General features: G+C 44.4%; 1 long non-coding RNA gene across 1 annotated transcript in view; it reads left to right on the top strand.

Annotated features, from left to right (window-relative positions):
- Nucleotides 1-748: 748 nt before the first annotated feature.
- LOC112415194 (uncharacterized) overlaps nt 749-13,100 on the top strand; it is a 20,492-nt gene continuing 8,140 nt past the window's right edge. The window contains exons 1-2 of the long non-coding RNA XR_003006294.1: nt 749-883; nt 6,373-6,515. This is a non-coding gene — a long non-coding RNA (uncharacterized LOC112415194). The remainder of the gene's footprint in view (nt 884-6,372; nt 6,516-13,100) is intronic.

Genomic DNA, 13,100 nt, shown 5'->3' on the forward strand with positions numbered 1-13,100 from the left:
GAAAACAAAGAAATGAGTGAAACTATTTCCAAGTGCTTATTGTTATGAAGAAAAAGAAAATGGTGATGTGATAGAGAATGAACAAGTGGCTACTTTATTTTTTATTTTTAAAATTTTAAAAATACTTATTTATTTATTGCTGCATTGGGTCTTTGTTGCTGCACGCAGGCTTTCTCTAGCTGTGGTGAGCGGGGGCTATTCTTTGTTGTGGAGCACGGGCTCTAGGCGAGCGGGCTTCAGTAGTTGTGACACACGGGCTCAGTAGTTGTGGCTTGTGGGCTCTAGAGCGCAGGCTCAGTAGTTGTGGCACATGGGCTTAGTTGCTCTGTGGCACATGGGATCTTCCTGGACCAGGGATCAAACCCATGTCCCCTGAATTGGCAGGCAGATTCTTAACCACTGCGCCACCAGGGAAGCCCCAATAGGTGGCTACTTTAGATTGAGTGCTCAAGAAAGGCCACTCTGAGGAGTATCATTTAACATGAGGTTTGAATGACAAGAAAATACCTTTTCATTTAAAAATCTAGGGGAAGAGTGTTTCAGGCTAGTGAAATAGCAAGTACAAAGGCCCTGAGGCAGGATTGAGCTTGGTTTGTCCAGGCAACAGGCAATAGGTCAGAGTGGCTCAGAGATTAAGGGGATAGGAGGAAAGGAGATGAGGTCACTGAGCTAGCCAGGAACCATACCACACAGGCTTGGTAGACCAAGGCAAAGATTTTGGTTATATTTTAAGTCCTAGGTGGAGGGTTTGAAGCACAGGAGTGACAAGACTTTATTTATATTTCAGATGACTCACTCTTGCTGCAGCATGGAAAGATGGATTGGAGGGGAAGCAGAAAGGCCATCAGCCTCACTGTGAACTACTGTGGAATAGGCAAGGGAGGTAAGGGAGAATGGCTCTTTCCTAAGCTGTTTTCTCTTTCTTATTCATTCATTCATTCATTCATCATTCAGTGGCTCTTTCTTGAGTGTCTGTTATGTGTCAGCAGTGTGTTAGGCCCTGGGACTACACTGATATATGATATTGTCATGAACTTTGCTACCATTGAACTTTCAATCAAATGTGCCTCTTGGTTTCCTGGGTCCTCACACAGTGCTGTCTGTACACATGATCTTTAGTGAACATTAATCCTAGAGTGGTTCATCTCAACCACATGCATCTTCATGTGGGCTCACCACTGGAGCGAATAACCACGTAGGATTCTTTCCTCTGTAGACACCCGCAACATCCTACCTCTCTCGGCAAAACGCAAGGGATGCAAATGGGGGCATGCAAAACGGATAAGGCGGGAGAAGGAGACCTCTGAGCTTATGTGCCAGAAGCCTAGAACCTCCTGGAAGCCTGAATGCGTTTGTGAGGATCAGGTTACCCGGGCCTCTACCTCCAGGGGAACATGGAGGGAATTACAGATCGTAAAGGTGACTTTTCTTTCTGGGCTGTTCTCAGTAAGGTCATGTTTTTTTTTTTTTTTAGAGAATTTTTTTAAGGTAGTGAAACAACATTGCCTAGTATGGAGAGCGCTTTTTCAGATTTAATTCACAACCACAGGCTCTCGTGTGAAATTCAGGGTGTAACTACATTTCTCAAATGGTAAAGAAAATGGACAATCAGCTTTTTTCAAATGAAACCAAGCACCTAATAACTGTCTTTCACTATGTGATAGGCCTGTGAAACAAACTCCCAAGAAAGTCTGCTGGGTGGGCTAAACTCCTCGATATCTTCTTTACAGAATAGAAATGTCAGTTACAATTTTTCATGGACAGAGGGAGGTTCAAGTTCAAGGAAGCAGCGGGGAGTGGAACAATGATTTAGGAGGTTCTAAGTGTCTTTGGAATGAACACAAAGAGGAAAATACTAGGAAAAGGACAGGTGGAAAATCAGTTGAAGCCAGTTCCAGAATTTTTCTCACGGCAATGGAATCCTTTTTTCAGAATATTCTTCAGAGACCCAACATGAAAAAGAGAAAAAATAGGATCTGTTTTGAAAGTGGGAGAGTAAGTAGGGCTCAACCTGTTGCCATCCACCACACACCTCTGCATCCCTGGCAAGTGTTAGAGCCTCAGACCTTCAAGGAACCCAGCTGGAACCTTATTGACTTAAACCACAATACAGAACAAAGACTGTGTTAATTTAAATTTTATTTAGAGTATACCATATGCTAGGCAAGTTGCTAACAAAACAGTTTACATAACACAGTGTTATCCTTGACCCCATGAAATGAGTATTGTTACACCTGTTGTCAAGATGAGGAAACTGAGGTTCAGGGTGGCCAGATCATATGGCCAAACTTACACAGCTGCTAAGTGGCAAATCTTGGCTTCAAACTCAAAGCTGATACCAAAGATTCTGCTTTTTTTTTTTTTTGCCACGCAGCGTGGCATGTGGGATCCCAGTTCCCTGAACAGGGATCTAACCCATGTCCTCTGTGGTGGGACTTAACCACTGGACTGCCAGGAAAGTCCCCAGAGCTTCTGCTTTTAACTAGTAAATTCTCCTAGCTCTCTCTCTTTGACAGATTTCTTCAGTTCTCATCAGGAGCACAAGCCTTTCCAGGAATGTTTACAGAAAGGAGACAGGGAGGAGGAGAAGGAGGAAGAAAGAGGAATGTGGAGGGAGGCAGAGGCAGAGGGAGAGTAGGACTTAGACAAAGAGGAAGTTAGTGTAAGATGATAAAACCCAGGGAGCCAGCTGCTAAGCAATGAAACTCCATGGAAAATCCAAAGAAAGATAATACCACGAGGAGAGAGAGAAAGAGGAGGTGGGGTTCAGCTGTAAGGTCATTGCTTACTAGTGACCAAAATGCCAAGATTTCAGCCAGGGCTGGACCCCCCTGGTTTCTATTGTGATCTGGTTGACTTAGTCATTGAAAGTCAAGTTAATGGTGTCATTGAAAGTCGAGTTAATGGTCACGAACAAACAGATCAGGAGACTGGCCCAGGGCACAGGAGTCCCACCAGTGGACCAGCTAATTGGAGCTGGGCAGTCCTTTTGGGCACCCAGCTCATGAGGCCAGACAGTGCCCAGCCCCTTGTTGGTGGCTTTCCATGATGCCAGAGGATCATTTTGCCCCTGTTGACTGAAGTTTTAGCTAGGTTGCTGAGATGACTGGCTGGGTTGGGCTCTGTGGGCTGACAATGAGCTGACCCAGGGGACAACCCAAAAGACAAGCATCTGACTGGGGGAGGCATTGTTCTTCAAAAGAATAAAGCAGGGAAAAGAAACTAGTGAGAAACCTCTTAGCTTGTTTGTTGTTACTGGTCTCTGCCATTGGCTGGTTCACTTGTGTGGAATCAGTGGCCAAAAGCAGTAGTATTGACACCATGCAGCACCCAGGTCATGGGTAGCATTGGCGGCGTAGCTCCTACCGCTATTAGGAGTTGGCTGGGTAACTGGGTGACAGTTGTAGTGGAAGTGCCTGCCTTGAGTGATGAGGGGCAGATCACTTCCTGATTCTCTGCCTCCGTTCACCCTTCTGAAGCACCATAATCACACGTGCTCCTTACCTACTTCTTTAGGTAAGGGATGTAGAGTCACAAGGCAAGAGTGTTGGAAAGCATCTTGAGTCTTCTGGGAAGAAAAGGAAAGAAACATTCAATGAGGACATACTGTATCCCAGGCAATTCACATGCCTTCTCTGATCAGATTTTTTTAAGGATAGGCAGTATTAACTCCATTTTATAAGAGATATTCAGAGGTTTCTAAGATTTGGAGAGATTGTATTGTCTGTCCAATTCTTCCACTCCTTTTTCCATCCCCTTCTCCTTTAGGTGCCTGTATACTTATAGATGCTTAGCCCTAACCAAAGGGCACCAGGATAGGTACCAAAAGGTTGGACACTAGCCCTGGCAGGGCCACTCCATGGGCCAAGCAGATAACATGGCTATGGGTGGCAGTCAGGAAAAGGATAACAGGGAGAGGAGAGTGATAATGAAAAGTGCATATAAAGGCATTCAGCTGTGAGAAAAACACACCATTACACCGGTGAACAGGATAAATAAAGCCAGAGTTTTTCAGTTTACAGCATCCTGACTAGATCATCTCTTAGGTCATTTTGAGTTCCAATGTTTAATTTTTTTTGCCTCCCTTCAAAACTAGCATATCCTGGGGCTTCCCTGGTGGCGCAGTGGTTGAGAGTCCGCCTGCCGTTGCAGGGGACACGGGCTCGTGCCCCGGTCCCGGAGGATCCCACATGCCGCGGAGCGGCTGGACCCGTGAGCCATGGCCGCTGAGCCTGCCCGTCCGGAGCCTGTGCTCCGCAGGGGAGAGGCCACAGCTGTGAGAGGCCCGCGTACCGCAAAAAAAACCAAAAAAAAAACAAAAAAAAAACTAGCATATCCTTTTTCTATTCTCTTCAGGCTCTGCTTTCTGTTGGTAGAAGTGGGTGGTGGTAATGAGCTAATCAGATTAGCTAATCACTACTGTGGGCAAATTAGCTAATGGGCAACTCTTCCCATGACTTAATGCCATAATTGGATTAAAGCACCTCCCTTCTGATATTGACCTGGGGGACTGACAAATGGTGGGAATTCACACTTCTATACCCAGAATCCCTGCAACTACACCCTGGGAACAGCACCCAGCACAGGGCTGGACAGGAACTGACACGTGACCCAGCTTTGTTTCCCTGCACTTATGGCATTAATAAAATGGCCAGAGCCTAATGATTGGACAAAAAACTCTGGTTTCCGTATTATGTGGTGGCCCCATAGTGGGTGGGAGGTGGCAGGGGTGGGGGAACCATGACAATTTTAAAGTCATTTTTCCCCAGTTTTATTGAGAAACAATTGGCATACAGCACTGTGTAAGTTTAAGGTACACAGCGTGATAGTTCAATTTACATAGATTGTGAAATGATTGCCACAATAGGTTCAGCTAACATCTATCTTCTCATACAGATACAATAAAAAGAAAAGAAGAAAAGAGTAAAGGAAAAAAATTTCTCCTTGTGATGAGAACTCTTAGGATTTACTCACTCAACAACTTTTTTATGCTGTATACACTTGAGTGTAGAAAACATTGTAATAAATATAGAATGAGGGGGCTTGCCTGGTGGCGCAGTGGTTGAGAATCCGCCTGCCAATGCAGGGGACACGGGTTCGAGCCCTGGTCTGGGAAGATCCCACATGCCGCGGAGCAGCTGGGCCTGTGAACCACAATTACTGAGCCTGTGCGTCTGGAGCCTGTGCTCCGCAACGGGAGGCTGCGATAGTGAGAGGCCCATGCACCGCAATGAAGAGTGGCCACTGCTTGCCACAGCTAGAGAAAGCCCTCGCACAGAAACGAAGACCCAATACAGCCATAAATAAATAAATAAAAAGAAAATTATAAAAAAAAAATATATATATATAGAATGAGGGATCTGGAAGGAATTTTCCATAATTGTGGAAGCTGAGGCCCCAGAAAAATGAATACATGCACTATCTTGGGTTTGTATAATGTTTTACTGTTTACAAAAGGGCTTTCCTGTTCATCATGATATTTGATCCTCTTACCAACTCCCCATATGGAAACAGAGGTAGGCAGTATTATTTCCACTGTACAGATGAGGAAACTGAGGTTCCCAGAGGTTGACTTTCCCAACAGCCAGTGCACTCATTGTCTTAGGGGCATTGGCATGGCAAGCCTTATACCTCATTGGCATCAACAGTCTTGTGGTTGGATTTCAGGTGTGGTGAGGAGAGGGTGGAGATGTAAAATAATTCCTCAAATTGCAGTACTTGGAGAGGCTGGCTATTTTGCACAAGCTGACAGCCAGCTCTGGTTCAGGTACTCTCCTGACTTCACTTAGCAGGTTTAAATTGGCTCCTGGCCCTGGGTTTCCCAGGCATGGAAATGGCACCATCACTGCTTGAAGCAGAGGAGCAAGTGGAGCGCCTGGCACTCAGATGGCATTGCTCTCCCACACCTGAGCAGGTTGGAGGCTGGGTCGGTTCTCCCCAGTGTCTGCGCTTCACATGCTGGAGCCAACTTCTCTTCACGCTTTCCTTCGCCCTTCCCTTAATTCTGTGCCATGGAATCAGAAATGTCTGTTTCCTAACTTCATCTCTTTTGCCTCCATGGCAAGAAAGTCAGAGTTGGTCGAGGTCAATACAGTGACCCAGGTGCTGTGCTCCTGACATCGGTACAGAGGCAAGCGGTACTTTGAGTTCACTCTTGAGGACCACACAGCTCAGTGGGATGGTTGGTCAGCCACTTGGTTTCAAGTCACAGAGAATCAAAGCAACAGGGTTTAAACAAGTCTTTTGTTTCTTCCACATTCCGTGAAATTTGGAGCTGGATGGCCCAAGGCTGGTCTGGTTGCTCTGTCAACATGGTGTCACCATGATCCCAGGTTCCTTCTTTTCTTCTGATCCTTTTTTTTTTTTCCGTAGGATTGCTTCATGGTCAAAAGATGGCTGTTGGAGATCCAGTCTTCGTCTCTCAAACAGGAAGAAGGAGAAAGGGCCAAATGCAAATGGTACATAATAGCAGAGTATACCCTCTTTGAATGATTTCCTGGAAGCCCCACACCAAGGTATTGACTTACGTTGACTTACGTTTCCTAAGCTACCCTATCTGCAGAGGGGTCTGGGAGAGGTTTTGTTTATCTTATTTTTTTTCTTAAATTGGACACATTGTTATCTCTGACAATACAGTCTTTGATATTACAAAAGAGGAGGAGAAGGGGTGTTGGGTAGATCACTAGCAGCCTCAGCTAATCTGGGCAGTTTCAGGGCATGGTGGTGTATTCCATGCATTCTGCTCAATGTGTGGTTTAGCTAAATAATGAAAACACTCTAGACCTCAGTTTTCTCACCTTTAAAATGGACATAATAACACCTACCTTGTAGTGACTAAATTTTATAGGACTTATGAAAGTTCAATGAGAAGGTGTACGCCAATGTCTTAGAGCTATGGAGGTATACTGTAAGTGCCCAATAAGTGTTAGTTGTGATGGTGAACACAGGAGATGGTGATGATACAGATCCTGAACGCAGTCTGCCTGGGTCGTATCCCACCTGCAGCACTTTCTGCTCAGCCGTGGGTGCGTTACTATGATTCAGTTTCTTCAGTGGTAAAATAGTAGGATGAGAGAATCTGCCCTTTAAAATGCTCTCATATTGGGATGATCCGTGTAACGAGCTTAACAGAGTGTGTGGTGTATGACAGGTACTCAAAGAATGCTGTTCATTAAGATTGGAAGCATGGAGAACGGGAGTGTAAGGCTCAGCGAGGTGCAGTATCTGGGTTGTATTCAGGCCAAGGGGGGAGCCGGTAAAGAAGGTGGGGAGGATGTCACAAACAGAGCGAGCGGCACGCAGGTGTGAAAGCTCGTGGTGTGTGCTCAGAGTTCATGGTGAGAAACGTCTGGTGCGTCTGGGCCCCAAGGTCAAGGTAGGAAGCAGGACAGGCTGAGGTGGAGAGGAAGGCAGTGTTTGGGACTTGGACAGCTTGTGTGACATGATGAGGAACCCACAGCCCTGCTGCCCCATCTCCTGGGGATGGTTTCTGAGGGTGGATGCGATCACATTCACAGACAAGGAATTAGCTGATCTGAACAATGCTTGGATTATTGGCATCTGTCAGCTGCTACCTGTTAACGAAAGGCCCAAGGCTCAAACTCTGCCAGGCTCCTCTGGGAACAGGCCATGAATCATATAATGATGGCCACTTTGGCAGAAAGGGAATGCTAATAGCTGGAGGCTGATCTTATGACTGGAAGAAAGGAAGGCTGTCGTAGGTTTTCATAGGGATAGAAAAACAAGTTCACTCTAGGTTTCTACAGGGCTTTATTCCCCATTAGCAGATAAGAACAGATGTGTTTATCCGATTCCCCTAGAAATTAAGGTGTTAAGGCAGCCGAAGAGGTAAATTCTGAGGTGAGAGGAGGAGGAGGTGCTGGGGAGACAGGGGTACATTATAGTTAAGCGACGACAGGGGCAGCAAAGGGCCAGCTGGGGCCTCAGCAGGGAGGTTGAGTAGAAAGAGCACTTGACACAAGTTCAAAGTCTTGGGACCACCTCTGACCCCAAGTTCCCAGAAACGATGTACAGTGTTCTGTAAAACATGGATGATAACACTTGCTCGACTGGCCTGACCAGGCTGTTTGATCAAATGAGAAAATATATGTCTGCAAAGACACTTTGTGAGGGGCATCTAGAATAAAATCCACCCTCCGCCTCAATCTCCCAGGCCTTCTGACGGATTATTGAACACACCAGCCTCTTTCCCACCTTTGTCCACATGTTCCTTTTTCTGCCTAGAACATTCTTCTGCCAGTTCTTCCTACAGTTCATCTCAGCTTATATACCACTTCCTCAGAAAGGCCTTCCCTGCCCTATTGAAAGCACGCACTCCCCTTTGACCCTCTCCTGCCCAAGATAGCTTGTGGTTAAGGACTCAGGCTCTGAAGCAAGTCTCTGGGGTTCAAGTTCAGCTCTGACACATACCAGCTGTGTGACCTTGGGCAGTCACCCAAACTCCTTGTGCTTCTATTTCCACATGTATAAGATGAAGATCATAATATTTATCTCACAAAGTGGTAGAGACAAAGATGACTTCAGTAGGTGTCAGCTATTATTACTGTTCATCAGAGTGCTCTATTTCCTTTCTAGAACTAACCGTGTCTGTAATTAATTTGTCTGTATATGTTTATTATCCAACACTCACCCTTTTCCATAATGGACTCCCCATGAGGGCAGCGATCATGTCTTGCTGATCCGTTCTTTTTTTTTTTTTTTTTCATTTAGTGTTTGTGTTGTTGGGGTTGGGTACATGTGTTGGTATCTATCTCTGAGCACAACTTATAGGAGACAATCTTTTTTATTTATTTATATTTATTTATTTATTTATTTTATTTTTGGCTGTGTTGGGTCTTCGTTGCTGCGTGTGGGCTTTCTCTAGTTGTGGTGAGCGTGGGCTACGCTTCATTGTGGTGCACAGGCTTCTCACTGTGGTGGCTTCTCTTGTTGCGGAGCACGGGCTCTAGGCGCACAGGCTTAGTAGTTGTGGTGCATGGGCTTCAGTAGTTGTGGCTCGCGGGCTCTAGAGCGCAGGCTCGGTAGTTGTGGTGCACGGGCTTAGTTGCTCCAGGGCATGTGGGATCTTCCTGGACCAGGGCTCAAACCCGTGTCCCCTGCCTTGGCAGGCAGATTCTTAACCACTGTGCTACCAGGAAGCACTGATCCATTCTTGTATACCATGTGTATAGCACAGTATAGCCTGGAACCTAGAAGATGCTCAAGAAATAGTTGTTGGATGAGGAATGTACTGAATGAGCATTTCCCAGAACCAAGCCCTGGGGTGACCCAGGCGGTCCCGGGACCAGCCAAGGAAGTGGTCAGATGGCCCTGCTTTGCATTTCATTCTCCCCTTGGTAGGGCTTTCACTTATGTAATGGAACAGCAGTGAAATCCCACGATACCTAAGTGCTTCCCCTCCAGCCAGCCCAGTATACGACCACAAAAAGGAGGAAGAAAAAGTAAGAGAAAGAGAAGAGCTCCAAACCGCATGCTTCTTGGGACAGAAAAACGAGCTCTGTTTTCTCCCAGAGTCATGTGAGGGCACAGTGGCAGACGGGGGGCATGTTTTGCTGAGCTTCAGAGCAACCAAGCAGTGAAGAATCAAGGGCCCCAGCCTGAGTGTCAGCAGTTGAGGCTTTTTCCACCTCTGCACCTAACTTGCTGTGCAACCTTCATCAAGTCACCTTCCCTCTCTGGGTCTCCTAAGTGTCCTCATCTGCAAATTGAGGGGATTGGAATAAATGATTAAGGTAGAGCCGTCATGCAGTCCTGGTTTTGCCTATAGATCTGGTATAATTATTAACAATAACCTCTTTCATTCTCTAAGTGACCTGTACTAGGTGATAAATTATAAAATCAGTTTGATTCAAATCACACTGTTTCCATTTTTTGGATATGATAAACAATACTGCAGTGAAGTTCCTTATACATTCCTTTATTCAACAAATATTTGATAAGCATCTGTTATGTACCAGGTATGGTTCTATGCTCTGGGGATACTGGAGGAATAAGAGATAAGATCTCTGTGTGGAAAATACATTCTTGTGAGGGAGATAGATAATAAACGAGAAAACAACAACAACAAAATAAATTTTAGATAGTTATGAAGAAAATAAAGGAGAACAGTGTGCTAGATAGTGATAGGAGGTGCTACTTTATAAAGTGTGGTGGGGGAAGTTCTCTTTGAAGAGGTCACGTTTGAGCTGAGACCTGAATGATAAGAAGGAGCCAGTTATGCAAAGTACCAGGGAGAATGTACAGCAAATGCAAAGACCCTGAGGTAGGAACAGCTCTTTGTGTTTGAAGAGTAGAAACAGAGACAGTATGACTAAAGTATAGCAAGGGGTTGGAAATGAGGTTAGACATAATAGGCAGGGGCCAGATCATATAGGGTCAAGGAGTTTGAGTTTTGTTCTTAGTGCAGAATATCTGGTTGTATTTTAATCACTGGAAAATCCTAGAATAAAACTAGCTCTATGTAGAATGGACTGTGAGCAAAAAAATTCATGTATCTGGTTAGCTACAGCACAGAAAGCCATAACTTCACCCTAGGGTGTGTGGCACCCTGGGAGAGAATGAACAGCAGAGTCAGAGAGATCTATGTTCAAATTCCAGCTCCATTGGTATATATCCAAAAGAAGTGAAAGTGGGGTCTCGAAGAGATATTTTGTATGTCCATGTTCATAGCAACATTATTCACAATAACCACGAAATGGAAGCAACCCATTCATGGATGAGTGGATAAACAAAATGTAGTATATAAATACAATGGAATATCGTTCAGACTTGAAAAAGGAAGGACATTCTGACACATGATACAATATGGATGACCCTTGTGGGTATTATGCTAAGTGCAATAAGCCAGATACAAAAAAACAAATACTTTAAAGTTCCACTTACATGAGGTACCTAAAACAGTCAGATTCAGAGAGATGGAAAGTAGAACGGTGGTTGCCAAGGGCTAGGAAGAAGTGGGAATGCGGAGCTGTTTAATGGGCACGGAGTTTCAGTTTTGCAAGATGAAAAGAGTTCTGGAGATTGGCTGCACAGTGATGTGCATGTACTTGATACTACTGAACTGTATACTTAAAAATGGTAAAAGATAGGAAATTTTATGTTATTTGTGTTTTACTATAATTAAAAAATTTTTTTAAATTCCAGCTCCATCACGTACGGGCAGTGTGATTTGGCCGTTAATCTCTCTGAGCCTCAGTTTTTGCATATGTAAAAGGGTGGCAGTAATACCTCCTAGCTCTTGTGTAGACAGGCTCAGAGGCTGTCTATTCCAATATTCCACTGCACAATTTGGAATCTCAGGCTTCCCAGCCTTCCCAGGCAGCTAAAAGACCCTTTCAGTGAATCTTTTTTTTCTTTTAACATCTTTATTGGAGTAGAATTGCTTTACAATGGTGTGTTAGTTTCTGCTGTATAACAAAGTGAGTCAGTTATACATATACATATGTTCCCATATCCTTCCCTCTTGCATCTCCCTCCCTCCCACCCTCCCTATCCCACCCCTCTAGGTGGTCACAAAGCACGGAGCTGATCTCCCTGTGCTATGCGGCTGCTTCCCACTAGCTATCTATTTTACATATCGTAGTGTATATATGTCCATGCCACTCTCTCACTTTGTCACAGCTTACCCTTCCCCCTCCCCATATCCTCAAGTCCCTTCTCTAGTAGGTCTGTGTCTTTATTCCTGTCTTGCCCCTAGGTTCTTCATGACCTTTTTTCTTTTTCCCTTAGATTCCACATATATGTGTTAGCATACGGTATTTGTTTTTCTCTTTCTGACTTACTTCACTCTGTATGACAGACTCTAGGTCCATCCACCATCTTGATTGAGTTGCCCTTGTACCTAATACACAGTAGATGCTCAATGAACATTTGTTGATTGACTTGCTGACTGGATCCGCTTCTGTAGTAGACATGATCTAGAAGGAGCCATATGTGTAGGGAAATATGTACCTGGTACCTAGTTGGCATTCCATAAATATTTATGGAACAGGTGAATGAACAAAGTGGATGACACATCTGGCCATGAATTGTAAAACAATCTGCCTGTTCCAAAATATGTGAGAGATTTTTTTTTTGTTATCTGGTACCATAATAGTTGCTTCAGAAAGCAAACTAACTGAAAGCCCTGCTGACTGAGTCTCATATTAACATCTGTATTAGTTTTCTATTGCTAGAAAATAACTTCCACAAATATAGTGGTTTAAACAACACCAATTTATTACCTTACAGTTCTGTAGGTCAGACTTTTGACATGGGTCTCAGCAGGGTAAAATCAAGGTGTCAGTAGAGCTGTGTTCATAACTGGAGGTTCTAGGGGAAGGATCTGTTTCCTTGCACATTTGGATTGTTTGCAAAATTCAGTTCCTTGTGGTTGTAGGACTGAGATGCTGTTTCCTTGCTGGCTGTCATTGAGGACTATTCCCAGCTTCTAGAGCCACTCACATTCCTTGATTTGTGTCCACTTCCTCCATCTTGAAAGTCAGCAACTCTTCTTCTTCCCTCTCATCTTTCTGACCCAGCACAGAGAGGTTCTCCATCTTTAAGGAGCCAAGTAATTAGATTAGGTTCACCTGGATAATCCAGGCTACTCCTCCCATCTCAAGGTCCTTAACCTTAATCCCACTCATGAAATCCCCTGGAAAAATTGAAAGATTCTGGGGTTAAGTCATGAATATCTTTGGAGAGTTATTACTCTGTCTACCACTGCATCCAGTATCACTTTGGAAGGATTGGCTTCTCAGAGCAGGTAATTTTCTCTCAGCAAAGAGCTATGGGAAATGAGGCCGGTGAAAGGGAATTTTGGATAAAGGGAAGAGAGATGAGGCATTGGCCATAAATGTGTTAGCAGGCCTGTGAGGGATGCGACAGAAAGAGGTTCTTGGCTTCATGGAATCCAGGTTGCTCAAAGAAGAAAGAAATACTTAACAAATGCCAGAAAGTTAAACTTTGTGTGTCTTACAGTTTCCTTTCTGATTCTGATCTGTTCTGCCAAGGAGGAAGTAATCTTCACCTGCCATGAATAACCGTTAATACCTTGCCCCATGATTTTTTTTTTTTTTTTTTTTTTTTTTTTTTTTGCA

The sequence above is a fragment of the Neophocaena asiaeorientalis genome, unplaced genomic scaffold (assembly GCF_003031525.2).
Source record: "Neophocaena asiaeorientalis asiaeorientalis breed wild unplaced genomic scaffold, Neophocaena_asiaeorientalis_V1.1 scaffold1091, whole genome shotgun sequence".
Classification (NCBI taxonomy): domain Eukaryota; kingdom Metazoa; phylum Chordata; class Mammalia; order Artiodactyla; family Phocoenidae; genus Neophocaena; species Neophocaena asiaeorientalis.